Source organism: Oncorhynchus mykiss, unplaced genomic scaffold (assembly GCF_013265735.2).
Source record: "Oncorhynchus mykiss isolate Arlee unplaced genomic scaffold, USDA_OmykA_1.1 un_scaffold_910, whole genome shotgun sequence".
Taxonomy (NCBI): domain Eukaryota; kingdom Metazoa; phylum Chordata; class Actinopteri; order Salmoniformes; family Salmonidae; genus Oncorhynchus; species Oncorhynchus mykiss.
Window position 1 is genome coordinate 1 of NW_023494357.1, and position 26,333 is coordinate 26,333.

Genomic DNA, 26,333 nt, shown 5'->3' on the forward strand with positions numbered 1-26,333 from the left:
GCTTCCGAGATCGGACGAGATCAGCGAGAAATTGCATATACTGTAGCCATAATTTGTAGCACAGATTGTTGGATGAAATACAAACTAACCTTGCTTACTTATTTCAAAGCGAGGGCACATATTTCAGCCTTGTGGGAAAAAACGGACAAAGAGTTGAAATTCCACAAGGCAGTGACAAAAAGCTTACAGCACCTGGTATTCCCAGGCGGTCTCCCATCCAAGTACTAACCAGGCCCGACCCTGCTTAGCTTCCGAGATCGGACGAGATCAGGCGTACTCAGGCCGGTGTGGCCGTAAGCGAAAGGCAATCTCAAAAAGTGGATGAAATTGCATATACTGTAGCCATAATTTGTAGCACAGATTGTTGGATGAAATACAAACTAACCTTGCTTACTTATTTCAAAGCGAGGGCACATATTTCAGCCTTGTGGGAAAAAACGGACAAAGAGTTGAAATTCCACAAGGCAGTGACAAAAAGCTTACAGCACCTGGTATTCCCAGGCGGTCTCCCATCCAAGTACTAACCAGGCCCGACCCTGCTTAGCTTCCGAGATCGGACGAGATCAGGCGTACTCAGGCCGGTGTGGCCGTAAGCGAAAGGCAATCTCAAAAAGTGGATGAAATTGCATATACTGTAGCCATAATTTGTAGCACAGATTGTTGGATGAAATACAAACTAACCTTGCTTACTTATTTCAAAGCGAGGGCACATATTTCAGCCTTGTGGGAAAAAACGGACAAAGAGTTGAAATTCCACAAGGCAGTGACAAAAAGCTTACAGCACCTGGTATTCCCAGGCGGTCTCCCATCCAAGTACTAACCAGGCCCGACCTGCTTAGCTTCCGAGATCGGAACGAGATCAGGCGTACTCAGGCCGGTGTGGCCGTAAGCAAAAGGCAATCTCAAAAAGTGGATGAAATTGCATATACTGTAGCCATAATTTGTAGCACAGATTGTTGGATGAAATACAAACTAACCTTGCTTACTTATTTCAAAGCGAGGGCACATATTTCAGCCTTGTGGGAAAAAACGGACAAAGAGTTGAAATTCCACAAGGCAGTGACAAAAGCTTACAGCACCTGGTATTCCCAGGCGGTCTCCCATCCAAGTACTAACCAGGCCCGACCCTGCTTAGCTTCCGAGATCGGACGAGATCAGGCGTACTCAGGCCGGTGTGGCCGTAAGCGAAAGGCAATCTCAAAAAGTGGATGAAATTGCATATACTGTAGCCATAATTTGTAGCACAGATTGTTGGATGAAATACAAACTAACCTTGCTTACTTATTTCAAAGCGAGGGCACATATTTCAGCCTTGTGGGAAAAAACGGACAAAGAGTTGAAATTCCACAAGGCAGTGACAAAAGCTTACAGCACCTGGTATTCCCAGGCGGTCTCCCATCCAAGTACTAACCAGGCCCGACCCTGCTTAGCTTCCGAGATCGGACGAGATCAGGCGTACTCAGGCCGGTGTGGCCGTAAGCGAAAGGCAATCTCAAAAAGTGGATGAAATTGCATATACTGTAGCCATAATTTGTAGCACAGATTGTTGGATGAAATACAAACCTAACCTTGCTTACTTATTTCAAAGCGAGGGCAACATATTTCAGCCTTGTGGGAAAAAACGGACAAAGAGTTGAAATTCCACAAGGCAGTGACAAAAAGCTTACAGCACCTGGTATTCCCAGGCGGTCTCCCATCCAAGTACTAACCAGGCCCGACCCTGCTTAGCTTCCGAGATCGGACGAGATCATGCGTACTCAGGCCGGTGTGGCCGTAAGCAAGAAACTATCTCTTGGTGCACCATGTAAAGTCAAAGTGAGCCTGATTAACAGCTGTTGCATTTCCACCATTTAGATAAGCATCTTTGTGACACTCAAAAAGTGGAAGAAATTGCATATACTGTAGCCATAATTTGTAGCACAGATTGTTGGATGAAATACAAACTAACCTTGCTTACTTATTTCAAAGCGAGGGCACATATTTCAGCCTTGTGGGAAAAAACGGACAAAGAGTTTGAAATTCCACAAGGCAGTGACAAAAAGCTTACAGCACCTGGTATTCCCAGGCGGTCTCCCATCCAAGTACTAACCAGGCCCGACCCTGCTTAGCTTCCGAGATCGGACGAGATCAGGCGTACTCAGGCCGGTGTGGCCGTAAGCGAAAGGCAATCTCAAAAAAGTGGATGAAATTGCATATACTGTAGCCATAATTTGTAGCACAGATTGTTGGATGAAATACAAACTAACCTTGCTTACTTATTTCAAAGCGAGGGCACATATTTCAGCCTTGTGGGAAAAAACGGACAAAGAGTTGAAATTCCACAAGGCAGTGACAAAAAGCTTACAGCACCTGGTATTCCCAGGCGGTCTCCCATCCAAGTACTAACCAGGCCCGACCCTGCTTAGCTTCCGAGATCGGACGAGATCAGGCGTACTCAGGCCGGTGTGGCCGTAAGCGAAAGGCAATCTCAAAAAGTGGATGAAATTGCATATACTGTAGCCATAATTTGTAGCACAGATTGTTGGATGAAATACAAACTAACCTTGCTTACTTATTTCAAAGCGAGGGCACATATTTCAGCCTTGTGGGAAAAAAACGGACAAAGAGTTGAAATTCCACAAGGCAGTGACAAAAAGCTTACAGCACCTGGTATTCCCAGGCGGTCTCCCATCCAAGTACTAAACAGGCCCGACCCTGCTTAGCTTCCGAGATCGGACGAGATCAGGCGTACTCAGGCCGGTGTGGCCGTAAGCGAAAGGCAATCTCAAAAAGTGGATGAAATTGCATATACTGTAGCCATAATTTGTAGCACAGATTGTTGGATGAAATACAAACTAACCTTGCTTACTTATTTCAAAGCGAGGGCACATATTTCAGCCTTGTGGGAAAAAACGACAAAGAGTTGAAATTCCACAAGGCAGTGACAAAAAGCTTACAGCACCTGGTATTCCCAGGCGGTCTCCCATCCAAGTACTAACCAGGCCCGACCCTGCTTAGCTTCCGAGATCGGACGAGATCAGGCGTACTCAGGCCGGTGTGGCCGTAAGCGAGAAACTATCTCTTGGTGCACCATGTAAAGTCAAAGTGAGCCTGATTAACAGCTGTTGCATTTCCACCATTTAGATAAGCATCTTTGTGTCACTCAAAAAGTGGAAGAAATTGCATATACTGTAGCCATAATTTGTAGCACAGATTGTTGGATGAAATACAAACTAACCTTGCTTACTTATTTCAAAGCGAGGGCACATATTCAGCCTTGTGGGAAAAAAACGGACAAAGAGTTGAAATTCCACAAGGCAGTGACAAAAAGCTTACAGCACCTGGTATTCCCAGGCGGTCTCCCATCCAAGTACTAACCAGGCCCGACCCTGCTTAGCTTCCGAGATCGGACGAGATCAGGCGTACTCAGGCCGGTGTGGCCGTAAGCGAAAGGCAATCTCAAAAAGTGGATGAAATTGCATATACTGTAGCCATAATTTGTAGCACAGATTGTTGGATGAAATACAAACTAACCTTGCTTACTTATTTCAAAAGCGAGGGCACATATTTCAGCCTTGTGGGAAAAAACGGACAAAGAGTTGAAATTCCACAAGGCAGTGACAAAAAGCTTACAGCACCTGGTATTCCCAGGCGGTCTCCCATCCAAGTACTAACCAGGCCCGACCCTGCTTAGCTTCCGAGATCGGACGAGATCAGGCGTACTCAGGCCGGTGTGGCCGTAAGCAAAAGGCAATCTCAAAAAGTGGATGAAATTGCATATACTGTAGCCATAATTTGTAGCACAGATTGTTGGATGAAATACAAACTAACCTTGCTTACTTATTTCAAAGCGAGGGCACATATTTCAGCCTTGTGGGAAAAAACGGACAAAGAGTTGAAATTCCACAAGGCAGTGACAAAAAGCTTACAGCACCTGGTATTCCCAGGCGGTCTCCCATCCAAGTACTAACCAGGCCGGACCCTGCTTAGCTTCCGAGATCGGACGAGATCAGGCGTACTCAGGCCGGTGTGGCCGTAAGCGAGAAACTATCTCTTGGTGCACCATGTAAAGTCAAAGTGAGCCTGATTAACAGCTGTTGCATTTCCACCATTTAGATAAGCATCTTTGTGTCACTCAAAAAGTGGAAGAAATTGCATATACTGTAGCCATAATTTGTAGCACAGATTGTTGGATGAAATACAAACTAACCTTGCTTACTTATTTCAAAGCGAGGGCACATATTTCAGCCTTGTGGGAAAAAACGGACAAAGAGTTGAAATTCCACAAGGCAGTGACAAAAAGCTTACAGCACCTGGTATTCCCAGGCGGTCTCCCATCCGAGTACTAACCAGGCCCGACCCTGCTTAGCTTCCGAGATCGGACGAGATCAGGTGTACTCAGGCCGGTGTGGCCGTAAGAGAAAGGCAATCTCAAAAAGTGGATGAAATTGCATATACTGTAGCCATAATTTGTAGCACAGATTGTTGGATGAAATACAAACTAACCTTGCTTACTTATTTCAAAGCGAGGGCACATATTTCAGCCTTGTGGGAAAAAAACGGACAAAGAGTTGAAATTCCACAAGGCAGTGACAAAAAGCTTACAGCACCTGGTATTCCCAGGCGGTCTCCCATCCAAGTACTAACCAGGCCCGACCCTGCTTAGCTTCCGAGATCGGACGAGATCAGGCGTACTCAGGCCGGTGTGGCCGTAAGCGAAAGGCAATCTCAAAAAGTGGATGAAATTGCATATACTGTAGCCATAATTTGTAGCACAGATTGTTGGATGAAATACAAACTAACCTTGCTTACCTTATTTCAAAGCGAGGGCACATATTTCAGCCTTGTGGGAAAAAACGGAAAAAGAGTTGAAATTCCACAAGGCAGTGACAAAAAGCTTACAGCACCTGGTATTCCCAGGCGGTCTCCCATCCAAGTACTAACCAGGCCCGACCCTGCTTAGCTTCCGAGATCGGACGAGATCAGGCGAACTCAGGCCGTGTGGGCCGTAAGCGAAAGGCGATCTCAAAAAGTGGATGAAATTGCATATACTGTAGCCATAATTTGTAGCACAGATTGTTGGATGAAATACAAACTAACCTTGCTTACTTATTTCAAAGCGAGGGCACATATTTCAGCCTTGTGGGAAAAAACGGACAAAGAGTTGAAATTCCACAAGGCAGTGACAAAAAGCTTACAGCACCTGGTATTCCCAGGCGGTCTCCCATCCAAGTACTAACCAGGCCGGACCCTGCTTAGCTTCCGAGATCGGACGAGATCAGGCGTACTCAGGCCGGTGTGGCCGTAAGCGAGAAACTATCTCTTGGTGCACCATGTAAAGTCAAAGTGAGCCTGATTAACAGCTGTTGCATTTCCACCATTTAGATAAGCATCTTTGTGTCACTCAAAAAGTGGAAGAAATTGCATATACTGTAGCCATAATTTGTAGCACAGATTGTTGGATGAAATACAAACTAACCTTGCTTACTTATTTCAAAGCGAGGGCACATATTTCAGCCTTGTGGGAAAAAACGGACAAAGAGTTGAAATTCCACAAGGCAGTGACAAAAAGCTTACAGCACCTGGTATTACCAGGCGGTCTCCCATCCAAGTACTAACCAGGCCCGACCCTGCTTAGCTTCCGAGATTCGGACGAGATCAGGCGTACTCAGGCCGGTGTGGCCGTAAGCGAGAAACTATCTCTTGGTGCACCATGTAAAGTCAAAGTGAGCCTGATTAACAGCTGTTGCATTTCCACCATTTAGATAAGCATCTTTGTGTCACTCAAAAAGTGGAAGAAATTGCATATACTGTAGCCATAATTTGTAGCACAGATTGTTGGATGAAATACAAACTAACCTTGCTTACTTATTTCAAAGCGAGGGCACATATTTCAGCCTTGTGGGAAAAAACGGACAAAGAGTTGAAATTCCACAAGGCAGTGACAAAAAGCTTACAGCACCTGGTATTCCCAGGCGTCTCCCATCCAAGTACTAACCAGGCCCGACCCTGCTTAGCTTCCGAGATCGGACGAGATCAGGCGTACTCAGGCCGGTGTGGCCGTAAGCGAAAGGCAATCTCAAAAAGTGGATGAAATTGCATATACTGTAGCCATAATTTGTAGCACAGATTGTTGGATGAAATACAAACTAACCTTGCTTACTTATTTCAAAGCGAGGGCACATATTTCAGCCTTGTGGGAAAAAAACGGACAAAGAGTTGAAATTCCACAAGGCAGTGACAAAAAGCTTACAGCACCTGGTATTCCCAGGCGGTCTCCCATCCAAGTACTAACCAGGCCCGACCCTGCTTAGCTTCCGAGATCGGACGAGATCAGGCGTACTCAGGCCGGTGTGGCCGTAAGCGAAAGGCAATCTCAAAAAGTGGATGAAATTGCATATACTGTAGCCATAATTTGTAGCACAGATTGTTGGATGAAATACAAACTAACCTTGCTTACTTATTTCAAAGCGAGGGCACATATTTCAGCCTTGTGGGAAAAAAACGGACAAAGAGTTGAAATTCCACAAGGCAGTGACAAAAAGCTTACAGCACCTGGTATTCCCAGGCGGTCTCCCATCCAAGTACTAACCAGGCCCGACCCTGCTTAGCTTCCGAGATCGGACGAGATCAGGCGTACTCAGGCCGGTGTGGCCGTAAGCGAAAGGCAATCTCAAAAAGTGGATGAAATTGCATATACTGTAGCCATAATTTGTAGCACAGATTGTTGGATGAAATACAAACTAACCTTGCCTTACTTATTTCAAAGCGAGGGCACATATTTCAGCCTTGTGGGAAAAAACGGACAAAGAGTTGAAATTCCACAAGGCAGTGACAAAAGCTTACAGCACCTGGTATTCCCAGGCGGTCTCCCATCCAAGTACTAACCAGGCCCGACCCTGCTTAGCTTCCGAGATCGGACGAGATCAGGCGTACTCAGGCCGGTGTGGCCGTAAGCGAAAGGCGATCTCAAAAAGTGGATGAATTGCATATACTGTAGCCATAATTTGCGGCACAGATTGTTGGATGAAATACAAACTAACCTTGCTTACTTATTTCAAAGCGAGGGCACATATTTCAGCCTTGTGGGAAAAAACGGACAAAGAGTTGAAATTCCACAAGGCAGTGACAAAAAGCTTACAGCACCTGGTATTCCCAGGCGGTCTCCCATCCAAGTACTAACCAGGCCCGACCCTGCTTAGCTTCCGAGATCGGACGAGATCAGCGAGAAATTGCATATACTGTAGCCATAATTTGTAGCACAGATTGTTGGATGAAATACAAACTAACCTTGCTTACTTATTTCAAAGCGAGGGCACATATTTCAGCCTTGTGGGAAAAAACGGACAAAGAGTTGAAATTCCACAAGGCAGTGACAAAAAGCTTACAGCACCTGGTATTCCCAGGCGGTCTCCCATCCAAGTACTAACCAGGCCGGACCCTGCTTAGCTTCCGAGATCGGACGAGATCAGGCGTACTCAGGCCGGTGTGGCCGTAAGCGAGAAACTATCTCTTGGTGCACCATGTAAAGTCAAAGTGAGCCTGATTAACAGCTGTTGCATTTCCACCATTTAGATAAGCATCTTTGTGTCACTCAAAAAGTGGATGAAATTGCATATACTGTAGCCATAATTTGTAGCACAGATTGTTGGATGAAATACAAACTAACCTTGCTTACTTATTTCAAAGCGAGGGCACATATTTCAGCCTTGTGGGAAAAAAAACGGACAAAGAGTTGAAATTCCACAAGGCAGTGACAAAAAGCTTACAGCACCTGGTATTCCCAGGCGGTCTCCCATCCAAGTACTAACCAGGCCCGACCCTGCTTAGCTTCCGAGATCGGACGAGATCAGGCGTACTCAGGCCGGTGTGGCCGTAAGCGAAAGGCAATCTCAAAAAGTGGATGAAATTGCATATACTGTAGCCATAATTTGTAGCACAGATTGTTGGATGAAATACAAACTAACCTTGCTTACTTATTTCAAAGCGAGGGCACATATTTCAGCCTTGTGGGAAAAAACGGACAAAGAGTTGAAATTCCACAAGGCAGTGACAAAAAGCTTACAGCACCTGGTATTCCCAGGCGGTCTCCCATCCAAGTACTAACCAGGCCCGACCCTGCTTAGCTTCCGAGATCGGACGAGATCAGGCGTACTCAGGCCGGTGTGGCCGTAAGCGAAAGGCATCTCAAAAAGTGGATGAAATTGCATATACTGTAGCCATAATTTGTAGCACAGATTGTTGGATGAAATACAAACTAACCTTGCTTACTTATTTCAAAGCGAGGGCACATATTTCAGCCTTGTGGGAAAAAACGGACAAAGAGTTGAAATTCCACAAGGCAGTGACAAAAAGCTTACAGCACCTGGTATTCCCAGGCGGTCTCCCATCCAAGTACTAACCAGGCCCGACCCTGCTTAGCTTCCGAGATCGGACGAGATCAGGCGTACTCAGGCCGGTGTGGCCGTAAGCGAAGGCAATCTCAAAAAGTGGATGAAATTGCATATACTGTAGCCATAATTTGTAGCACAGATTGTTGGATGAAATACAAACTAACCTTGCTTACTTATTTCAAAGCGAGGGCACATATTTCAGCCTTGTGGGAAAAAACGGACAAAGAGTTGAAATTCCACAAGGCAGTGACAAAAAGCTTACAGCACCTGGTATTCCCAGGCGGTCTCCCATCCAAGTACTAACCAGGCCCGACCCTGCTTAGCTTCCGAGATCGGACGAGATCAGGCGTACTCAGGCCGGTGTGGCCGTAAGCGAGAAACTATCTCTTGGTGCACTATGTAAAGTCAAAGTGAGCCTGATTAACAGCTGTTGCATTTCCACCATTTAGATAAGCATCTTTGTGTCACTCAAAAAGTGGAAGAAATTGCATATACTGTAGCCATAATTTGTAGCACAGATTGTTGGATGAAATACAAACTAACCTTGCTTACTTATTTCAAAGCGAGGGCACATATTTCAGCCTTGTGGGAAAAAACGGACAAAGAGTTGAAATTCCACAAGGCAGTGACAAAAAGCTTACAGCACCTGGTATTCCCAGGCGGTCTCCCATCCAAGTACTAACCAGGCCCGACCCTGCTTAGCTTCCGAGATCGGACGAGATCAGGCGTACTCAGGCCGGTGTGGCCGTAAGCGAAAGGCATTCTCAAAAAGTGGATGAAATTGCATATACTGTAGCCATAATTTGTAGCACAGATTGTTGGATGAAATACAAACTAACCTTGCTTACTTATTTCAAAGCGAGGGCACATATTTCAGCCTTGTGGGAAAAAACGGACAAAGAGTTGAAATTCCACAAGGCAGTGACAAAAAGCTTACAGCACCTGGTATTCCCAGGCGGTCTCCCATCCAAGTACTAACCAGGCCCGACCCTGCTTAGCTTCCGAGATCGGACGAGATCAGCGAGAAATTGCATATACTGTAGCCATAATTTGTAGCACAGATTGTTGGATGAAATACAAACTAACCTTGCTTACTTATTTCAAAGCGAGGGCACATATTTCAGCCTTGTGGGAAAAAACGGACAAAGAGTTGAAATTCCACAAGGCAGTGACAAAAAGCTTACAGCACCTGGTATTCCCAGGCGGTCTCCCATCCAAGTACTAACCAGGCCCGACCCTGCTTAGCTTCCGAGATCGGACGAGATCAGGCGTACTTTTTTTTTTTTTTTTTTTTTTATTATAAAAATTCTTATTTTACATGATATACAAATTGTATCTACACAAACCATTTTAATCAACACAATACTTGACATTGGCAGGCAAACAATTCACCCCCTATCAAATCAAAAATAGAGAAATTCAAATACCAAAACTCAAATTATACTACCATTGCATACAATACTTTGCTAAACCACATTCCACAAGAATAGAGAGTGTTCAAAGCACCTCCTTATCAAGTAGAAACTAAGACATTCTCAAAACAATTCTTTCAAATTTGTACTGAAATCTCCAAAATGTTACACATCAAAACCCATACACCAATCCACCATCCTCCCCCACAGCAATAAATCCACAATCCTTCATAAACACCCTCTCAAAATCCTCCTGCTTAGACCTATACATCAATCCTACATCCTTCCTTACCAAGCCTTCAAACACCTTCCACACTGTCACCCTCTTTTCCTCAAACCTTGCCAAGTTCCTCCTTATATATACTGCATACCTTGCATGTGACAGCAAAAAATTCAATAATACAATATTCCCCCCCTTCACATGCTGACCCACTCCAAACAATACCAAACACCTCCAATCAACCCCACCCATTAACTCTTCTCCCCAGTACCTTTCTAACATGTCCCTCAACCTCACATGGAACCCAGCTACATCAACACATTCAAACATCATGTGCATCAGATTTTCATCTTTGTCTGTGCATACATCACACACACGAGACACTGACCTGTCTACCTGATGTAACACCACCTTGGTAAAAACACGGTTGTGCCTCAACATAAAATCAAAATGGGTACATTCAATACTATTGAGCCTCACTACCATGTTTTCCCACAACCTCTCAACTTCCATCCCTGGAAAAACTTGCCTCCACACTTTCTCCGATGCAGGCGCCCTGACCTTCCTGGTAATAAGCGCCCAGTATACGGCCCTCACCTGGGTAGAGGATAAGGCTTGCATTTTCTCCCCACATTTCACCTGCAACACAGGCAAGGTCTCTAAGACTCCATTACTCAAATGATTGTCCAACAGCCTCACCCACTCCCCTGGAACACACTCCTTTATCCTATCATACATTCTCAACACCATCCCTTTCCTGACATCCTCATCTACCCCCCAGACAGTATCTACGATCGCCTGCTCAGGCAGGAACCCTGGCACCACCTCATACCTAAAGTCCCTCAGTCTTATCATACCCGCCTTCATTATTACCTTACTCTCCAGCATCTTTCCCTCTGATTTCAGCATTGGGTTCAGAAAAACTGGTATATTCAAAATCACCCCAATAGAGTCACACTCATAACTTACTTGCGGTAAGAACTCCGCCCAGGCCCTGAACACCTCCTGATAAAACTCAGGCACCTCTGCATACATGCTGGGCTTGAAACACATTAACAACCCATAATCTCCACAACCTCCACTCCTATGCAACCAATGCCTGAAAAACTCCTTCCACCCCTGACCCTCCTCCCCATACAAAAACCGTTGTACTCTCTTCACCCTCATGGCTTTTAACTTCACCTCCAGATCTATTAATCTCAAACCACCCCTATCATAATCTGCTATCATTACATCATGAGCAATCTTCACCCCCTTCCCACCCCACAGGAAATCAGACATTAAATTATTAATTCCCTTCAGAGCCCATACAGGCATGTCCATAACCCCTAAGGTATACACACATTTTGACATTAACAATGCATTCACCACAACCACTTTCCCCCTCAATTTTAATTTCCTTTGTTTCCAGTAATTCAGAGTCGTCTTTATTTTATTAATCACCCCTGTCCAAGTTAAGTCCCTCGCCTCCCGCTCATCTACCCCAATATTCACACCCAAAATTCTCACATGCCCCTTAACAGTCTTAAAAGGAATGTTACATGTAGACATAACAGTATCATCAGCACATAACATTTGAGACTTTTCTACATTCACCTTAGCCCCAGAAGCTCTCCCATACACATCAAAACACTTCATCAGACAATTCACACTCTCTCCATCCCGCAAAGTACAGGTGGTGTCATCAGCATAATGATGCAGTACACTGACGCCTCCCCCCGGGAGGTCCACTCCATGCACTCCTCCATTCCGCTTTACAAACGCCGCTAAAGGCTCTACTGAGACGCTGTATAGTAGTGCAGACAATGGACAACCCTGCCTAACAGACCTGCCCAGGGGAAAAGGATCAGTCAGCACACCATTACATTTCACGACACTGCACGCTGACCCATACAAAAGCTTCACCCATCCTTTAAGACGAGGCCCGAACCCAAATCTTTCCAAGGCCTCTAACAGGAACCGATGCTCCACCCGATCAAAGGCTTTATTCAGATCTAGACAGAGCACCGCCCCACCCACCTCCCCCATCTGCTTCACCACATCCCGGATAGTGCAGAGGGTGTCCACTACATCCCGCCCCGGAACTCCATAGGCCTGAGTAGGTGCTATGATGCTTCCCATCACCTTATTCAACCTATTAGCCATTATCTTCGCAAGCACCTTATTGTCGGAGTTCAAAAGGGTTATTGGTCTGTAGTTCTCTAATTTCAGTCTGCTCCCCTTCCCTTTGTACAACACAGTCAACACACCCATAGCTAAAGATTCAGGGACTACCCTCTTCTCCTCCATACACACATACACACGCAGCATTAGTGGGGCCAGTATGTCACTAAACTCACGGTAAAACTCTGCAGTAAGACCATCTGAACCCGGGCTCTTATTCAAGTTCAGGCCCAATATGGCAGCTTTAACCTCTGCCAATGTAAAATCAGCATCACACATCTCTACATCCTCAGTCGACACCCTAGCCTCTACTGCGTCTAGCACTCTTCTCATACACACTTCATCTACCCCACCCGACGTAAATAAGCCCTTATAAAAAGAATGCACTGTATTCAAAATTCCTTCCAGATCTGTCACCCTCTCCCCCCTCTCATTTATCAGCTCAGTTAGAAAACTCCTTTCCTGCTTCCTCCTTTCTAACCCCAGGAAAAAAGCAGTATTTCTCTCCCCCTCCACCACATACTGTGCTCTACTCCTCACCACTGCCCCCATGCACCTGTGCCTCTCTACGACCCTCAACTCCTCCCTCACCCTCAGGTACTCTGTCACATCATAGCCTGGGCAGTTTTCTACCTTTTCTAACTCCAATAACAGGCGAGATTTAAGAATCCCCTCCTCCCTCCTCCTTGTCACATTTGCCCGTCTTGCACTAGATATTGCCAGCCGCTTGAACTCCCCTTTTAATCCTTCCCACCACACACTCACATCCGACTCAAATAAAGGATCTGACACGGCGTCATTCACACACTCTTTCACTGCTGCCCTAAACACCTCATCCTTCAGCATACTGGCATTAAGACACCACAAACCACCCCCCCCTCCCCTCCCCTGATGCACCCAGCCTGAAAAGCAGAGCATCATGGTCACTAAAAAATGTGTGTGAATACTTTACCCCCACAACCAAGTGCGCAACCTCTCTATGAGTGAGACACAAATCTATACGTGACTGCTTGAGCTCACCCCTCACCACTTGTCTTCGAGAGAACACCCGCTTATCTGGATTCCTCTCCCTCCATATATCCACCCAATCCTCATCCCTCATTAGCCTTAATAGCGCTCCCCGAGATGAGTCAGAGCTAAAATGTGCGCTACTTGAGGCATCTAGCCTATCCATCCATACATTAAAATCCCCAACAAGCAAACAGTTTTTCCCACATAATCCTCCCATAGACATAAACATAACCCTCCTCTCAATTTCATTATTAGGAGCATAGACATTGTACAACGAGTACTCCATATCTTGATAAGTGAAACCCACTCCCACCATTCGACCCACAGTGTCAGCACATAACAAATTTAAGTTAGACACAACGTCATGTTTTACCAAAATAGCTACCCCACATGCCCGCACAGTACCATTACTCACGTACATTAGTCCATTCCATCTCTGCCTTACATTATCCATATACGGCTCAGTCCAATGGGTCTCCTGAAGACATAATATATCCGCAGAGAAGGCTTCCAACACCAGCTCTAGCTTTTCTTTGCTACGAAGTCCATTGGTGTTAATAGATACTAATTAATAGACACCATTATGACTATAAAGAGGGGATGAATCCAGTCCATCATGATTGATCTTTTTTCTTCTTTTTCTTCTTGGTTATCCTGTTCCTTTTACTATCCCAACGCATTGATTGTATGTACTCCAACTCTTCCTCCGACAGCTCTTCTTCAGACTCTTTACGTTTGCGAGAGTCATCCCTTGCATTATCCACCTCCCTAGAGGAGCCCCCCTCTCCACGAGGATCGCCCTCCAACTCTACATCGTCTAGGCTTGAGCTTATCCCTCCATCTTTGGGTGCCTCCCTTCCTTCAATACAAGGCTCCGTCTCCACTTCCTCCTCTGGCTGCCTCTGTTCTTCGTCCTCCTTCTCTCCCTGGGGTTGCTCACTCATGCCAATTTCCTCCCCAGCTTCCTCCACCTCGTTCTCCTCCACGACACTATTTGCGCTGAAATCCTGTGATGCCCAGTCCTGAGCACCTTCCCCATGGGGACAGGAGCACTGCGCTACACCCCTCCCGCATCCAACACAACCTCGCTCTCTCCTCCCATTGCACTCTCGTGCGTAATGCCCCTGCTCACCACACTTATGACATGCGAAATCAGGGCACTCTCGTAGCACGTGCCCTGGCTGGATACACAGCCTACAGACCTTGACCTGCCGATCGTGTATTACTCTGAAGTACTCAGCCCCTTCCAACGTTTCAAATTTGGCAGAATATGGCAACGAGCGCACAGTGTCTGTGAACCTAACTTTACAGAAGCGCGTCCCATCAGCAATGTCCGTCCCCGGCCAGTAGCGCCTTTTCACCGGCGATATAGCAGACACACCCCATGCTCTTAGCCGCTCTGTGATGTCCTCGTCTGTAATATATACTGGGAGGTTTAAGAAGGATACAACCATCTCATCCAGCGATAGATCCTTTGCCATGATTCGACAGCTCCGGATTTTAAATCCATCCATCAGTTTTTCTTTCCCTCTCGCACTTGACAGCGTCACTTCAAATCGCTTTTCATCTTTGACCCGACAGCCGCAGACCAGTCCACAAACTTCTTTAATCCCTCTCAATACCTCCATCATTGTAATCTTCTCTTCTCCCATAATTTCAACAGCCACTGTTAAATTCTTTTCATATTTTTGCGCCTGTCTTGCTGCAGCGCCATTATCCATGTTTCCTTTGTTCGTAGTCTTTTTTCCAGCGTTGGTCAAAGCCATTGTATCCATCCGAATAACGACAGGAGGAAAGTCCCCCAAACAGCAATATGCTGCCGGGGAACAACCCCAAACTATAAATCTAACTTAATCAATTTACAAAAAGAAATTGTACTTCAAAAAGCTCAAAACTCCAACACAAACTCTCTAGAGCAAACACTCAGTCTCAGCGCAATCACTCACACGTGCGTCAATTACCCATCAACAGGTGCGTACTCAGGCCGGTGTGGCCGTAAGCGAGAAACTATCTCTTGGTGCACTATGTAAAGTCAAAGTGAGCCTGATTAACAGCTGTTGCATTTCCACCATTTAGATAAGCATCTTTGTGTCACTCAAAAAGTGGATGAAATTGCATATACTGTAGCCATAATTTGTAGCACAGATTGTTGGATGAAATACAAACTAACCTTGCTTACTTATTTCAAAGCGAGGGCACATATTTCAGCCTTGTGGGAAAAAACGGACAAAGAGTTGAAATTCCACAAGGCAGTGACAAAAAGCTTACAGCACCTGGTATTCCCAGGCGGTCTCCCATCCAAGTACTAACCAGGCCCGACCCTGCTTAGCTTCCGAGATCGGACGAGATCAGGCGTACTCAGGCCGGTGTGGCCGTAAGCAAGAAAATATCTCTTGGTGCACCATGTAAAGTCAAAGTGAGCCTGATTAACAGCTGTTGCATTTCCACCATTTAGATAAGCATCTTTGTGTCACTCAAAAAGTGGAAGAAATTGCATATACTGTAGCCATAATTTGTAGCACAGATTGTTGGATGAAATACAAACTAACCTTGCTTACTTATTTCAAAGCGAGGGCACATATTTCAGCCTTGTGGGAAAAAACGGACAAAGAGTTGAAATTCCACAAGGCAGTGACAAAAAGCTTACAGCACCTGGTATTCCCAGGCGGTCTCCCATCCAAGTACTAACCAGGCCCGACCCTGCTTAGCTTCCGAGATCGGACGAGATCAGGCGTACTCAGGCCGGTGTGGCCGTAAGCGAAAGGCGATCTCAAAAAGTGGATGAAATTGCATATACTGTAGCCATAATTTGTAGCACAGATTGTTGGATGAAATACAAACTAACCTTGCTTACTTATTTCAAAGCGAGGGCACATATTTCAGCCTTGTGGGAAAAAACGGACAAAGAGTTGAAATTCCACAAGGCAGTGACAAAAAGCTTACAGCACCTGGTATTCCCAGGCGGTCTCCCATCCAAGTACTAACCAGGCCCGACCCTGCTTAGCTTCCGAGATCGGACGAGATCAGGCGTACTCAGGCCGGTGTGGCCGTAAGCGAAAGGGGATCTCAAAAAGTGGATGAAATTGCATATACTGTAGCCATAATTTGTAGCACAGATTGTTGGATGAAATACAAACTAACCTTGCTTACTTATTTCAAAGCGAGGGCACATATTTCAGCCTTGTGGGAAAAAACGGACAAAGAGTTGAAATTCCACAAGGCAGTGACAAAAAGCTTACAGCACCTGGTATTCCCAGGCGGTCTCCCATCCAAGTACTAACCAGGCCCGACCCTGCTTAGCTTCCGAGATCGGACGAGATCAGGCGTACTCAGGCCGGTGTGGCCGTAAGCGAGAAACTATCTCTTGGTGCACCATGTAAAGTCAAAGTGAGCCTGATTAACAGCTGTTGCATTTCCACCATTTAGATAAGCATCTTTGTGTCACTCAAAAAGTGGAAGAAATTGCATATACTGTAGCCATAATTTGTAGCACAGATTGTTGGATGAAATACAAACTAACCTTGCTTACTTATTTCAAAGCGAGGGCACATATTTCAGCCTTGTGGGAAAAAACGGACAAAGAGTTGAAATTCCACAAGGCAGTGACAAAAAGCTTACAGCACCTGGTATTCCCAGGCGGTCTCCCATCCAAGTACTAACCAGGCCCGACCCTGCTTAGCTTCCGAGATCGGACGAGATCAGGCGTACTCAGGCCGGTGTGGCCGTAAGCGAAAGGCGATCTCAAAAAGTGGATGAAATTGCATATACTGTAGCCATAATTTGTAGCACAGATTGTTGGATGAAATACAAACTAACCTTGCTTACTTATTTCAAAGCGAGGGCACATATTTCAGCCTTGTGGGAAAAAACGGACAAAGAGTTGAAATTCCACAAGGCAGTGACAAAAAGCTTACAGCACCTGGTATTCCCAGGCGGTCTCCCATCCAAGTACTAACCAGGCCCGACCCTGCTTAGCTTCCGAGATCGGGCGTACTCAGGCCGGTGTGGCCGTAAGCGAAAGGCGATCTCAAAAAGTGGATGAAATTGCATATACTGTAGCCATAATTTGTAGCACAGATTGTTGGATGAAATACAAACTAACCTTGCTTACTTATTTCAAAGCGAGGGCACATATTTCAGCCTTGTGGGAAAAAACGGACAAAGAGTTGAAATTCCACAAGGCAGTGACAAAAAGCTTACAGCACCTGGTATTCCCAGGCGGTCTCCCATCCAAGTACTAACCAGGCCCGACCCTGCTTAGCTTCCGAGATCGGACGAGATCAGGCGTACTCAGGCCGGTGTGGCCGTAAGCGAAAGGCGATCTCAAAAAGTGGATGAAATTGCATATACTGTAGCCATAATTTGTAGCACAGATTGTTGGATGAGATACAAACTAACCTTGCTTACTTATTTCAAAGCGAGGGCACATATTTCAGCCTTGTGGGAAAAAAACGGACAAAGAGTTGAAATTCCACAAGGCAGTGACAAAAAGCTTACAGCACCTGGTATTCCCAGGCGGTCTCCCATCCAAGTACTAACCAGGCCCGACCCTGCTTAGCTTCCGAGATCGGACGAGATCAGGCGTACTCAGGCCGGTGTGGCCGTAAGCGAGAAACTATCTCTTGGTGCACCATGTAAAGTCAAAGTGAGCCTGATTAACAGCTGTTGCATTTCCACCATTTAGATAAGCATCTTTGTGTCACTCAAAAAGTGGAAGAAATTGCATATACTGTAGCCATAATTTGTAGCACAGATTGTTGGATGAAATACAAACTAACCTTGCTTACTTATTTCAAAGCGAGGGCACATATTTCAGCCTTGTGGGAAAAAACGGACAAAGAGTTGAAATTCCACAAGGCAGTGACAAAAAGCTTACAGCACCTGGTATTCCCAGGCGGTCTCCCATCCAAGTACTAACCAGGCCCGACCCTGCTTAGCTTCCGAGATCGGACGAGATCAGGCGTACTCAGGCCGGTGTGGCCGTAAGCGAAAGGCGATCTCAAAAAGTGGATGAAATTGCATATACTGTAGCCATAATTTGTAGCACAGATTGTTGGATGAAATAGAAACTAACCTTGCTTACTTATTTCAAAGCGAGGGCACATATTTCAGCCTTGTGGGAAAAAACGGACAAAGAGTTGAAATTCCACAAGGCAGTGACAAAAAGCTTACAGCACCTGGTATTCCCAGGCGGTCTCCCATCCAAGTACTAACCAGGCCCGACCCTGCTTAGCTTCCGAGATCGGACGAGATCAGGCGTACTCAGGCCGGTGTGGCCGTAAGCGAGAAACTATCTCTTGGTGCACCATGTAAAGTCAAAGTGAGCCTGATTAACAGCTGTTGCATTTCCACCATTTAGATAAGCATCTTTGTGTCACTCAAAAAGTGGAAGAAATTGCATATACTGTAGCCATAATTTGTAGCACAGATTGTTGGATGAAATACAAACTAACCTTGCTTACTTATTTCAAAGCGAGGGCACATATTTCAGCCTTGTGGGAAAAAACGGACAAAGAGTTGAAATTCCACAAGGCAGTGACAAAAAGCTTACAGCACCTGGTATTCCCAGGCGGTCTCCCATCCAAGTACTAACCAGGCCCGACCCTGCTTAGCTTCCGAGATCGGACGAGATCAGGCGTACTCAGGCCGGTGTGGCCGTAAGCGAAAGGCGATCTCAAAAAGTGGATGAAATTGCATATACTGTAGCCATAATTTGTAGCACAGATTGTTGGATGAGATACAAACTAACCTTGCTTACTTATTTCAAAGCGAGGGCACATATTTCAGCCTTGTGGGAAAAAACGGACAAAGAGTTGAAATTCCACAAGGCAGTGACAAAAAGCTTACAGCACCTGGTATTCCCAGGCGGTCTCCCATCCAAGTACTAACCAGGCCCGACCCTGCTTAGCTTCCGAGATCGGACGAGATCAGGCGTACTCAGGCCGGTGTGGCCGTAAGCGAAAGGCGATCTCAAAAAGTGGATGAAATTGCATATACTGTAGCCATAATTTGTAGCACAGATTGTTGGATGAAATACAAACTAACCTTGCTTACTTATTTCAAAGCGAGGGCACATATTTCAGCCTTGTGGGAAAAAACGGACAAAGAGTTGAAATTCCACAAGGCAGTGACAAAAAGCTTACAGCACCTGGTATTCCCAGGCGGTCTCCCATCCAAGTACTAACCAGGCCCGACCCTGCTTAGCTTCCGAGATCGGACGAGATCAGGCGTACTCAGGCCGGTGTGGCCGTAAGCGAGAAACTATCTCTTGGTGCACCATGTAAAGTCAAAGTGAGCCTGATTAACAGCTGTTGCATTTCCACCATTTAGATAAGCATCTTTGTGTCACTCAAAAAGTGGAAGAAATTGCATATACTGTAGCCATAATTTGTAGCACAGATTGTTGGATGAAATACAAACTAACCTTGCTTACTTATTTCAAAGCGAGGGCACATATTTCAGCCTTGTGGGAAAAAAACGGACAAAGAGTTGAAATTCCACAAGGCAGTGACAAAAAGCTTACAGCACCTGGTATTCCCAGGCGGTCTCCCATCCAAGTACTAACCAGGCCCGACCCTGCTTAGCTTCCGAGATCGGACGAGATCAGGCGTACTCAGGCCGGTGTGGCCGTAAGCGAAAGGCGATCTCAAAAAGTGGATGAAATTGCATATACTGTAGCCATAATTTGTAGCACAGATTGTTGGATGAAATACAAACTAACCTTGCTTACTTATTTCAAAGCGAGGGCACATATTTCAGCCTTGTGGGAAAAAACGGACAAAGAGTTGAAATTCCACAAGGCAGTGACAAAAAGCTTACAGCACCTGGTATTCCCAGGCGGTCTCCCATCCAAGTACTAACCAGGCCCGACCCTGCTTAGCTTCCGAGATCGGACGAGATCAGGCGTACTCAGGCCGGTGTGGCCGTAAGCGAGAAACTATCTCTTGGTGCACCATGTAAAGTCAAAGTGAGCCTGATTAACAGCTGTTGCATTTCCACCATTTAGATAAGCATCTTTGTGTCACTCAAAAAGTGGAAGAAATTGCATATACTGTAGCCATAATTTGTAGCACAGATTGTTGGATGAAATACAAACTAACCTTGCTTACTTATTTCAAAGCGAGGGCACATATTTCAGCCTTGTGGGAAAAAAACGGACAAAGAGTTGAAATTCCACAAGGCAGTGACAAAAAGCTTACAGCACCTGGTATTCCCAGGCGGTCTCCCATCCAAGTACTAACCAGGCCCGACCCTGCTTAGCTTCCGAGATCGGACGAGATCAGGCGTACTCAGGCCGGTGTGGCCGTAAGCGAAAGGCGATCTCAAAAAGTGGATGAAATTGCATATACTGTAGCCATAATTTGTAGCACAGATTGTTGGATGAGATACAAACTAACCTTGCTTACTTATTTCAAAGCGAGGGCACATATTTCAGCCTTGTGGGAAAAAACGGACAAAGAGTTGAAATTCCACAAGGCAGTGACAAAAAGCTTACAGCACCTGGTATTCCCAGGCGGTCTCCCATCCAAGTACTAACCAGGCCCGACCCTGCTTAGCTTCCGAGATCGGACGAGATCAGGCGTACTCAGGCCGGTGTGGCCGTAAGCGAAAGGCGATCTCAAAAAGTGGATGAAATTGCATATACTGTAGCCATAATTTGTAGCACAGATTGTTGGATGAAATACAAACTAACCTTGCTTACTTATTTCAAAGCGAGGGCACATATTTCAGCCTTGTGGGAAAAAACGGACAAAGAGTTGAAATTCCACAAGGCAGTGACAAAAAGCTTACAGCACCTGGTATTCCCAGGCGGTCTCCCATCCAAGTACTAACCAGGCCCGACCCTGCTTAGCTTCCGAGATCGGACGAGATCAGGCGTACTCAGGCCGGTGTGGCCGTAAGCGAGAAACTATCTCTTGGTGCACCATGTAAAGTCAAAGTGAGCCTGATTAACAGCTGTTGCATTTCCACCATTTAGATAAGCATCTTTGTGTCACTCAAAAAGTGGAAGAAATTGCATATACTGTAGCCATAATTTGTAGCACAGATTGTTGGATGAAATACAAACTAACCTTGCTTACTTATTTCAAAGCGAGGGCACATATTTCAGCCTTGTGGGAAAAAACGGACAAAGAGTTGAAATTCCACAAGGCAGTGACAAAAAGCTTACAGCACCTGGTATTCCCAGGCGGTCTCCCATCCAAGTACTAACCAGGCCCGACCCTGCTTAGCTTCCGAGATCGGACGAGATCAGGCGTACTCAGGCCGGTGTGGCCGTAAGCGAAAGGCGATCTCAAAAAGTGGATGAAATTGCATATACTGTAGCCATAATTTGTAGCACAGATTGTTGGATGAGATACAAACTAACCTTGCTTACTTATTTCAAAGCGAGGGCACATATTTCAGCCTTGTGGGAAAAAACGGACAAAGAGTTGAAATTCCACAAGGCAGTGACAAAAAGCTTACAGCACCTGGTATTCCCAGGCGGTCTCCCATCCAAGTACTAACCAGGCCCGACCCTGCTTAGCTTCCGAGATCGGACGAGATCAGGCGTACTCAGGCCGGTGTGGCCGTAAGCGAAAGGCGATCTCAAAAAGTGGATGAAATTGCATATACTGTAGCCATAATTTGTAGCACAGATTGTTGGATGAAATACAAACTAACCTTGCTTACTTATTTCAAAGCGAGGGCACATATTTCAGCCTTGTGGGAAAAAAACGGACAAAGAGTTGAAATTCCACAAGGCAGTGACAAAAAGCTTACAGCACCTGGTATTCCCAGGCGGTCTCCCATCCAAGTACTAACCAGGCCCGACCCTGCTTAGCTTCCGAGATCGGACGAGATCAGGCGTACTCAGGCCGGTGTGGCCGTAAGCGAGAAACTATCTCTTGGTGCACCATGTAAAGTCAAAGTGAGCCTGATTAACAGCTGTTGCATTTCCACCATTTAGATAAGCATCTTTGTGTCACTCAAAAAGTGGAAGAAATTGCATATACTGTAGCCATAATTTGTAGCACAGATTGTTGGATGAAATACAAACTAACCTTGCTTACTTATTTCAAAGCGAGGGCACATATTTCAGCCTTGTGGGAAAAAACGGACAAAGAGTTGAAATTCCACAAGGCAGTGACAAAAAGCTTACAGCACCTGGTATTCCCAGGCGGTCTCCCATCCAAGTACTAACCAGGCCCGACCCTGCTTAGCTTCCGAGATCGGACGAGATCAGGCGTACTCAGGCCGGTGTGGCCGTAAGCGAAAGGTGATCTCAAAAAGTGGATGAAATTGCATATACTGTAGCCATAATTTGTAGCACAGATTGTTGGATGAGATACAAACTAACCTTGCTTACTTATTTCAAAGCGAGGGCACATATTTCAGCCTTGTGGGAAAAAACGGACAAAGAGTTGAAATTCCACAAGGCAGTGACAAAAAGCTTACAGCACCTGGTATTCCCAGGCGGTCTCCCATCCAAGTACTAACCAGGCCCGACCCTGCTTAGCTTCCGAGATCGGACGAGATCAGGCGTACTCAGGCCGGTGTGGCCGTAAGCGAAAGGCGATCTCAAAAAGTGGATGAAATTGCATATACTGTAGCCATAATTTGTAGCACAGATTGTTGGATGAAATACAAACTAACCTTGCTTACTTATTTCAAAGCGAGGGCACATATTTCAGCCTTGTGGGAAAAAACGGACAAAGAGTTGAAATTCCACAAGGCAGTGACAAAAAGCTTACAGCACCTGGTATTCCCAGGCGGTCTCCCATCCAAGTACTAACCAGGCCCGATCCTGCTTAGCTTCCGAGATCGGACGAGATCAGGCGTACTCAGGCCGGTGTGGCCGTAAGCGAGAAACTATCTCTTGGTGCACCATGTAAAGTCAAAGTGAGCCTGATTAACAGCTGTTGCATTTCCACCATTTAGATAAGCATCTTTGTGTCACTCAAAAAGTGGAAGAAATTGCATATACTGTAGCCATAATTTGTAGCACAGATTGTTGGATGAAATACAAACTAACCTTGCTTACTTATTTCAAAGCGAGGGCACATATTTCAGCCTTGTGGGAAAAAACGGACAAAGAGTTGAAATTCCACAAGGCAGTGACAAAAAGCTTACAGCACCTGGTATTCCCAGGCGGTCTCCCATCCAAGTACTAACCAGGCCCGACCCTGCTTAGCTTCCGAGATCGGACGAGATCAGGCGTACTCAGGCCGGTGTGGCCGTAAGCGAAAGGCGATCTCAAAAAGTGGATGAAATTGCATATACTGTAGCCATAATTTGTAGCACAGATTGTTGGATGAGATACAAACTAACCTTGCTTACTTATTTCAAAGCGAGGGCACATATTTCAGCCTTGTGGGAAAAAACGGACAAAGAGTTGAAATTCCACAAGGCAGTGACAAAAAGCTTACAGCACCTGGTATTCCCAGGCGGTCTCCCATCCAAGTACTAACCAGGCCCGACCCTGCTTAGCTTCCGAGATCGGACGAGATCAGGGGTACTAAGGCCGGTGTGGCCGTAAGCGAAAGGCGATCTCAAAAAGTGGATGAAATTGCATATACTGTAGCCATAATTTGTAGCACAGATTGTTGGATGAAATACAAACTAACCTTGCTAACTTATTTCAAAGCGAGGGCACATATTTCAGCCTTGTGGGAAAAAACGGACAAAGAGTTGAAATTCCACAAGGCAGTGACAAAAAGCTTACAGCACCTGGTATTCCCAGGCGGTCTCCCATCCAAGTACTAACCAGGCCCGACCCTGCTTAGCTTCCGAGATCGGACGAGATCAGGCGTACTCAGGCCGGTGTGGCCGTAAGCGAGAAACTATCTCTTGGTGCACCATGTAAAGTCAAAGTGAGCCTGATTAACAGCTGTTGCATTTCCACCATTTAGATAAGCATCTTTGTGTCACTCAAAAAGTGGAAGAAATTGCATATACTGTAGCCATAATTTGTAGCACAGATTGTTGGATGAAATACAAACTAACCTTGCTTACTTATTTCAAAGCGAGGGCACATATTTCAGCCTTGTGGGAAAAAAACGGACAAAGAGTTGAAATTCCACAAGGCAGTGACAAAAAGCTTACAGCACCTGGTATTCCTAGGCGGTCTCCCATCCAAGTACTAACCAGGCCCGACCCTGCTTAGCTTCCGAGATCGGACGAGATCAGGCGTACTCAGGCCGGTGTGGCCGTAAGCGAAAGGCAATCTCAAAAAGTGGATGAAATTGCATATACTGTAGCCATAATTTGTAGCACAGATTGTTGGATGAGATACAAACTAACCTTGCTTACTTATTTCAAAGCGAGGGCACATATTTCAGCCTTGTGGGAAAAAACGGACAAAGAGTTGAAATTCCACAAGGCAGTGACAAAAAGCTTACAGCACCTGGTATTCCCAGGCGGTCTCCCATCCAAGTACTAACCAGGCCAGACCCTGCTTAGCTTCCGAGATCGGACGAGATCAGGCGTACTCAGGCCGGTGTGGCCGTAAGCAAGAAACTATCTCTTGGTGCACCATGTAAAGTCAAAGTGAGCCTGATTAACAGCTGTTGCATTTCCACCATTTAGATAAGCATCTTTGTGTCACTCAAAAAGTGGAAGAAATTGCATATACTGTAGCCATAATTTGTAGCACAGATTGTTGGATGAAATACAAACTAACCTTGCTTACTTATTTCAAAGCGAGGGCACATATTTCAGCCTTGTGGGAAAAAACGGACAAAGAGTTGAAATTCCACAAGGCAGTGACAAAAAGCTTACAGCACCTGGTATTCCCAGGCGGTCTCCCATCCAAGTACTAACCAGGCCCGAACCTGCTTAGCTTCCGAGATCGGACGAGATCAGGCGTACTCAGGCCGGTGTGGCCGTAAGCGAGAAACTATCTCTTGGTGCACTATGTAAAGTCAAAGTGAGCCTGATTAACAGCTGTTGCATTTCCACCATTTAGATAAGCATCTTTGTGTCACTCAAAAAGTGGAAGAAATTGCATATACTGTAGCCATAATTTGTAGCACAGATTGTTGGATGAAATACAAACTAACCTTGCTTACTTATTTCAAAGCGAGGGCACATATTTCAGCCTTGTGGGAAAAAACGGACAAAGAGTTGAAATTCCACAAGGCAGTGACAAAAAGCTTACAGCACCTGGTATTCCCAGGCGGTCTCCCATCCAAGTACTAACCAGGCCCGACCCTGCTTAGCTTCCGAGATCGGACGAGATCAGGCGTACTCAGGCCGGTGTGGCCGTAAGCGAAAGGCGATCTCAAAAAGTGGATGAAATTGCATATACTGTAGCCATAATTTGTAGCACAGATTGTTGGATGAAATACAAACTAACCTTGCTTACTTATTTCAAAGCGAGGGCACATATTTCAGCCTTGTGGGAAAAAACGGACAAAGAGTTGAAATTCCACAAGGCAGTGACAAAAAGCTTACAGCACCTGGTATTCCCAGGCGGTCTCCCATCCAAGTACTAACCAGGCCCGACCCTGCTTAACTTCCGAGATCGGACGAGATCAGGCGTACTCAGGCCGGTGTGGCCGTAAGCGAAAGGCGATCTCAAAAAGTGGATGAAATTGCATATACTGTAGCCATAATTTGTAGCACAGATTGTTGGATGAGATACAAACTAACCTTGCTTACTTATTTCAAAGCGAGGGCACATATTTCAGCCTTGTGGGAAAAAAACGGACAAAGAGTTGAAATTCCACAAGGCAGTGACAAAAAGCTTACAGCACCTGGTATTCCCAGGCGGTCTCCCATCCAAGTACTAACCAGGCCCGACCCTGCTTAGCTTCCGAGATCGGACGAGATCAGGCGTACTCAGGCCGGTGTGGCCGTAAGCGAGAAACTATCTCTTGGTGCACCATGTAAAGTCAAAGTGAGCCTGATTAACAGCTGTTGCATTTCCACCATTTAGATAAGCATCTTTGTGTCACTCAAAAAGTGGAAGAAATTGCATATACTGTAGCCATAATTTGTAGCACAGATTGTTGGATGAAATACAAACTAACCTTGCTTACTTATTTCAAAGCGAGGGCACATATTTCAGCCTTGTGGGAAAAAACGGACAAAGAGTTGAAATTCCACAAGGCAGTGACAAAAAGCTTACAGCACCTGGTATTCCCAGGCGGTCTCCCATCCAAGTACTAACCA

The 26,333-nt window shown here is 45.7% G+C and overlaps 57 non-coding genes and 4 pseudogenes across 57 annotated transcripts; all 61 read right to left on the minus strand.

Moving 5' to 3' along the window:
- Positions 1-180: 180 nt before the first annotated feature.
- Positions 181-299, minus strand: LOC118964284. Its single transcript, XR_005051328.1, has one exon. It is a non-coding gene; the product is annotated as a 5S ribosomal RNA (ribosomal RNA).
- A 177-nt stretch (positions 300-476) lies between these two features.
- On the minus strand, positions 477-595 carry LOC118964295. Its single transcript, XR_005051339.1, has one exon. It is a non-coding gene; the product is annotated as a 5S ribosomal RNA (ribosomal RNA).
- Positions 596-772: 177 nt separating this feature from the next.
- On the minus strand, positions 773-891 carry LOC118964244. The gene has a single exon (XR_005051292.1). It is a non-coding gene; the product is annotated as a 5S ribosomal RNA (ribosomal RNA).
- A 176-nt stretch (positions 892-1,067) lies between these two features.
- Positions 1,068-1,186, minus strand: LOC118964246. The gene has a single exon (XR_005051294.1). It is a non-coding gene; the product is annotated as a 5S ribosomal RNA (ribosomal RNA).
- Positions 1,187-1,362: 176 nt separating this feature from the next.
- On the minus strand, positions 1,363-1,481 carry LOC118964253. The gene has a single exon (XR_005051297.1). It is a non-coding gene; the product is annotated as a 5S ribosomal RNA (ribosomal RNA).
- A 179-nt stretch (positions 1,482-1,660) lies between these two features.
- On the minus strand, positions 1,661-1,779 carry LOC118964242. The gene has a single exon (XR_005051290.1). It is a non-coding gene; the product is annotated as a 5S ribosomal RNA (ribosomal RNA).
- A 261-nt stretch (positions 1,780-2,040) lies between these two features.
- LOC118964254 lies at positions 2,041-2,159 on the minus strand. Its single transcript, XR_005051298.1, has one exon. It is a non-coding gene; the product is annotated as a 5S ribosomal RNA (ribosomal RNA).
- Positions 2,160-2,337: 178 nt separating this feature from the next.
- On the minus strand, positions 2,338-2,456 carry LOC118964255. Its single transcript, XR_005051299.1, has one exon. It is a non-coding gene; the product is annotated as a 5S ribosomal RNA (ribosomal RNA).
- Positions 2,457-2,634: 178 nt separating this feature from the next.
- On the minus strand, positions 2,635-2,753 carry LOC118964299. The gene has a single exon (XR_005051343.1). It is a non-coding gene; the product is annotated as a 5S ribosomal RNA (ribosomal RNA).
- A 176-nt stretch (positions 2,754-2,929) lies between these two features.
- On the minus strand, positions 2,930-3,048 carry LOC118964256. Its single transcript, XR_005051300.1, has one exon. It is a non-coding gene; the product is annotated as a 5S ribosomal RNA (ribosomal RNA).
- A 260-nt stretch (positions 3,049-3,308) lies between these two features.
- LOC118964257 lies at positions 3,309-3,427 on the minus strand. The gene has a single exon (XR_005051301.1). It is a non-coding gene; the product is annotated as a 5S ribosomal RNA (ribosomal RNA).
- Positions 3,428-3,605: 178 nt separating this feature from the next.
- LOC118964258 lies at positions 3,606-3,724 on the minus strand. Its single transcript, XR_005051302.1, has one exon. It is a non-coding gene; the product is annotated as a 5S ribosomal RNA (ribosomal RNA).
- Positions 3,725-3,901: 177 nt separating this feature from the next.
- LOC118964245 lies at positions 3,902-4,020 on the minus strand. Its single transcript, XR_005051293.1, has one exon. It is a non-coding gene; the product is annotated as a 5S ribosomal RNA (ribosomal RNA).
- A 260-nt stretch (positions 4,021-4,280) lies between these two features.
- LOC118964298 lies at positions 4,281-4,399 on the minus strand. Its single transcript, XR_005051342.1, has one exon. It is a non-coding gene; the product is annotated as a 5S ribosomal RNA (ribosomal RNA).
- Positions 4,400-4,577: 178 nt separating this feature from the next.
- LOC118964259 lies at positions 4,578-4,696 on the minus strand. Its single transcript, XR_005051303.1, has one exon. It is a non-coding gene; the product is annotated as a 5S ribosomal RNA (ribosomal RNA).
- A 178-nt stretch (positions 4,697-4,874) lies between these two features.
- On the minus strand, positions 4,875-4,993 carry LOC118964251 (annotated as a pseudogene).
- Positions 4,994-5,170: 177 nt separating this feature from the next.
- LOC118964247 lies at positions 5,171-5,289 on the minus strand. The gene has a single exon (XR_005051295.1). It is a non-coding gene; the product is annotated as a 5S ribosomal RNA (ribosomal RNA).
- Positions 5,290-5,549: 260 nt separating this feature from the next.
- On the minus strand, positions 5,550-5,669 carry LOC118964250 (annotated as a pseudogene).
- A 260-nt stretch (positions 5,670-5,929) lies between these two features.
- Positions 5,930-6,047, minus strand: LOC118964249 (annotated as a pseudogene).
- A 178-nt stretch (positions 6,048-6,225) lies between these two features.
- LOC118964260 lies at positions 6,226-6,344 on the minus strand. Its single transcript, XR_005051304.1, has one exon. It is a non-coding gene; the product is annotated as a 5S ribosomal RNA (ribosomal RNA).
- Positions 6,345-6,522: 178 nt separating this feature from the next.
- On the minus strand, positions 6,523-6,641 carry LOC118964261. Its single transcript, XR_005051305.1, has one exon. It is a non-coding gene; the product is annotated as a 5S ribosomal RNA (ribosomal RNA).
- Positions 6,642-6,818: 177 nt separating this feature from the next.
- Positions 6,819-6,937, minus strand: LOC118964263. The gene has a single exon (XR_005051307.1). It is a non-coding gene; the product is annotated as a 5S ribosomal RNA (ribosomal RNA).
- Positions 6,938-7,360: 423 nt separating this feature from the next.
- On the minus strand, positions 7,361-7,479 carry LOC118964248. The gene has a single exon (XR_005051296.1). It is a non-coding gene; the product is annotated as a 5S ribosomal RNA (ribosomal RNA).
- A 262-nt stretch (positions 7,480-7,741) lies between these two features.
- Positions 7,742-7,860, minus strand: LOC118964264. The gene has a single exon (XR_005051308.1). It is a non-coding gene; the product is annotated as a 5S ribosomal RNA (ribosomal RNA).
- A 177-nt stretch (positions 7,861-8,037) lies between these two features.
- LOC118964265 lies at positions 8,038-8,156 on the minus strand. Its single transcript, XR_005051309.1, has one exon. It is a non-coding gene; the product is annotated as a 5S ribosomal RNA (ribosomal RNA).
- A 176-nt stretch (positions 8,157-8,332) lies between these two features.
- Positions 8,333-8,451, minus strand: LOC118964266. Its single transcript, XR_005051310.1, has one exon. It is a non-coding gene; the product is annotated as a 5S ribosomal RNA (ribosomal RNA).
- Positions 8,452-8,627: 176 nt separating this feature from the next.
- LOC118964267 lies at positions 8,628-8,746 on the minus strand. Its single transcript, XR_005051311.1, has one exon. It is a non-coding gene; the product is annotated as a 5S ribosomal RNA (ribosomal RNA).
- Positions 8,747-9,006: 260 nt separating this feature from the next.
- LOC118964268 lies at positions 9,007-9,125 on the minus strand. Its single transcript, XR_005051312.1, has one exon. It is a non-coding gene; the product is annotated as a 5S ribosomal RNA (ribosomal RNA).
- Positions 9,126-15,439: 6,314 nt separating this feature from the next.
- Positions 15,440-15,558, minus strand: LOC118964269. Its single transcript, XR_005051313.1, has one exon. It is a non-coding gene; the product is annotated as a 5S ribosomal RNA (ribosomal RNA).
- Positions 15,559-15,818: 260 nt separating this feature from the next.
- On the minus strand, positions 15,819-15,937 carry LOC118964270. Its single transcript, XR_005051314.1, has one exon. It is a non-coding gene; the product is annotated as a 5S ribosomal RNA (ribosomal RNA).
- Positions 15,938-16,114: 177 nt separating this feature from the next.
- Positions 16,115-16,233, minus strand: LOC118964271. Its single transcript, XR_005051315.1, has one exon. It is a non-coding gene; the product is annotated as a 5S ribosomal RNA (ribosomal RNA).
- A 177-nt stretch (positions 16,234-16,410) lies between these two features.
- Positions 16,411-16,529, minus strand: LOC118964272. The gene has a single exon (XR_005051316.1). It is a non-coding gene; the product is annotated as a 5S ribosomal RNA (ribosomal RNA).
- A 260-nt stretch (positions 16,530-16,789) lies between these two features.
- On the minus strand, positions 16,790-16,908 carry LOC118964274. Its single transcript, XR_005051318.1, has one exon. It is a non-coding gene; the product is annotated as a 5S ribosomal RNA (ribosomal RNA).
- Positions 16,909-17,085: 177 nt separating this feature from the next.
- On the minus strand, positions 17,086-17,194 carry LOC118964252 (annotated as a pseudogene).
- Positions 17,195-17,371: 177 nt separating this feature from the next.
- LOC118964275 lies at positions 17,372-17,490 on the minus strand. The gene has a single exon (XR_005051319.1). It is a non-coding gene; the product is annotated as a 5S ribosomal RNA (ribosomal RNA).
- A 178-nt stretch (positions 17,491-17,668) lies between these two features.
- Positions 17,669-17,787, minus strand: LOC118964276. Its single transcript, XR_005051320.1, has one exon. It is a non-coding gene; the product is annotated as a 5S ribosomal RNA (ribosomal RNA).
- Positions 17,788-18,047: 260 nt separating this feature from the next.
- Positions 18,048-18,166, minus strand: LOC118964277. The gene has a single exon (XR_005051321.1). It is a non-coding gene; the product is annotated as a 5S ribosomal RNA (ribosomal RNA).
- Positions 18,167-18,343: 177 nt separating this feature from the next.
- LOC118964278 lies at positions 18,344-18,462 on the minus strand. Its single transcript, XR_005051322.1, has one exon. It is a non-coding gene; the product is annotated as a 5S ribosomal RNA (ribosomal RNA).
- A 260-nt stretch (positions 18,463-18,722) lies between these two features.
- On the minus strand, positions 18,723-18,841 carry LOC118964279. Its single transcript, XR_005051323.1, has one exon. It is a non-coding gene; the product is annotated as a 5S ribosomal RNA (ribosomal RNA).
- Positions 18,842-19,018: 177 nt separating this feature from the next.
- Positions 19,019-19,137, minus strand: LOC118964280. Its single transcript, XR_005051324.1, has one exon. It is a non-coding gene; the product is annotated as a 5S ribosomal RNA (ribosomal RNA).
- A 177-nt stretch (positions 19,138-19,314) lies between these two features.
- LOC118964281 lies at positions 19,315-19,433 on the minus strand. Its single transcript, XR_005051325.1, has one exon. It is a non-coding gene; the product is annotated as a 5S ribosomal RNA (ribosomal RNA).
- A 261-nt stretch (positions 19,434-19,694) lies between these two features.
- On the minus strand, positions 19,695-19,813 carry LOC118964282. The gene has a single exon (XR_005051326.1). It is a non-coding gene; the product is annotated as a 5S ribosomal RNA (ribosomal RNA).
- A 177-nt stretch (positions 19,814-19,990) lies between these two features.
- Positions 19,991-20,109, minus strand: LOC118964283. The gene has a single exon (XR_005051327.1). It is a non-coding gene; the product is annotated as a 5S ribosomal RNA (ribosomal RNA).
- Positions 20,110-20,370: 261 nt separating this feature from the next.
- LOC118964285 lies at positions 20,371-20,489 on the minus strand. Its single transcript, XR_005051329.1, has one exon. It is a non-coding gene; the product is annotated as a 5S ribosomal RNA (ribosomal RNA).
- Positions 20,490-20,666: 177 nt separating this feature from the next.
- LOC118964286 lies at positions 20,667-20,785 on the minus strand. The gene has a single exon (XR_005051330.1). It is a non-coding gene; the product is annotated as a 5S ribosomal RNA (ribosomal RNA).
- A 177-nt stretch (positions 20,786-20,962) lies between these two features.
- On the minus strand, positions 20,963-21,081 carry LOC118964287. The gene has a single exon (XR_005051331.1). It is a non-coding gene; the product is annotated as a 5S ribosomal RNA (ribosomal RNA).
- A 260-nt stretch (positions 21,082-21,341) lies between these two features.
- Positions 21,342-21,460, minus strand: LOC118964288. Its single transcript, XR_005051332.1, has one exon. It is a non-coding gene; the product is annotated as a 5S ribosomal RNA (ribosomal RNA).
- Positions 21,461-21,637: 177 nt separating this feature from the next.
- Positions 21,638-21,756, minus strand: LOC118964289. Its single transcript, XR_005051333.1, has one exon. It is a non-coding gene; the product is annotated as a 5S ribosomal RNA (ribosomal RNA).
- A 178-nt stretch (positions 21,757-21,934) lies between these two features.
- On the minus strand, positions 21,935-22,053 carry LOC118964290. The gene has a single exon (XR_005051334.1). It is a non-coding gene; the product is annotated as a 5S ribosomal RNA (ribosomal RNA).
- Positions 22,054-22,313: 260 nt separating this feature from the next.
- Positions 22,314-22,432, minus strand: LOC118964291. The gene has a single exon (XR_005051335.1). It is a non-coding gene; the product is annotated as a 5S ribosomal RNA (ribosomal RNA).
- A 177-nt stretch (positions 22,433-22,609) lies between these two features.
- On the minus strand, positions 22,610-22,728 carry LOC118964292. Its single transcript, XR_005051336.1, has one exon. It is a non-coding gene; the product is annotated as a 5S ribosomal RNA (ribosomal RNA).
- Positions 22,729-22,905: 177 nt separating this feature from the next.
- LOC118964273 lies at positions 22,906-23,024 on the minus strand. The gene has a single exon (XR_005051317.1). It is a non-coding gene; the product is annotated as a 5S ribosomal RNA (ribosomal RNA).
- A 260-nt stretch (positions 23,025-23,284) lies between these two features.
- LOC118964293 lies at positions 23,285-23,403 on the minus strand. The gene has a single exon (XR_005051337.1). It is a non-coding gene; the product is annotated as a 5S ribosomal RNA (ribosomal RNA).
- A 177-nt stretch (positions 23,404-23,580) lies between these two features.
- On the minus strand, positions 23,581-23,699 carry LOC118964241. The gene has a single exon (XR_005051289.1). It is a non-coding gene; the product is annotated as a 5S ribosomal RNA (ribosomal RNA).
- Positions 23,700-23,876: 177 nt separating this feature from the next.
- LOC118964294 lies at positions 23,877-23,995 on the minus strand. The gene has a single exon (XR_005051338.1). It is a non-coding gene; the product is annotated as a 5S ribosomal RNA (ribosomal RNA).
- A 261-nt stretch (positions 23,996-24,256) lies between these two features.
- LOC118964300 lies at positions 24,257-24,375 on the minus strand. The gene has a single exon (XR_005051344.1). It is a non-coding gene; the product is annotated as a 5S ribosomal RNA (ribosomal RNA).
- Positions 24,376-24,552: 177 nt separating this feature from the next.
- On the minus strand, positions 24,553-24,671 carry LOC118964243. The gene has a single exon (XR_005051291.1). It is a non-coding gene; the product is annotated as a 5S ribosomal RNA (ribosomal RNA).
- A 260-nt stretch (positions 24,672-24,931) lies between these two features.
- Positions 24,932-25,050, minus strand: LOC118964240. Its single transcript, XR_005051288.1, has one exon. It is a non-coding gene; the product is annotated as a 5S ribosomal RNA (ribosomal RNA).
- Positions 25,051-25,310: 260 nt separating this feature from the next.
- Positions 25,311-25,429, minus strand: LOC118964296. The gene has a single exon (XR_005051340.1). It is a non-coding gene; the product is annotated as a 5S ribosomal RNA (ribosomal RNA).
- A 177-nt stretch (positions 25,430-25,606) lies between these two features.
- LOC118964262 lies at positions 25,607-25,725 on the minus strand. The gene has a single exon (XR_005051306.1). It is a non-coding gene; the product is annotated as a 5S ribosomal RNA (ribosomal RNA).
- Positions 25,726-25,903: 178 nt separating this feature from the next.
- LOC118964297 lies at positions 25,904-26,022 on the minus strand. The gene has a single exon (XR_005051341.1). It is a non-coding gene; the product is annotated as a 5S ribosomal RNA (ribosomal RNA).
- Positions 26,023-26,333: the final 311 nt, after the last annotated feature.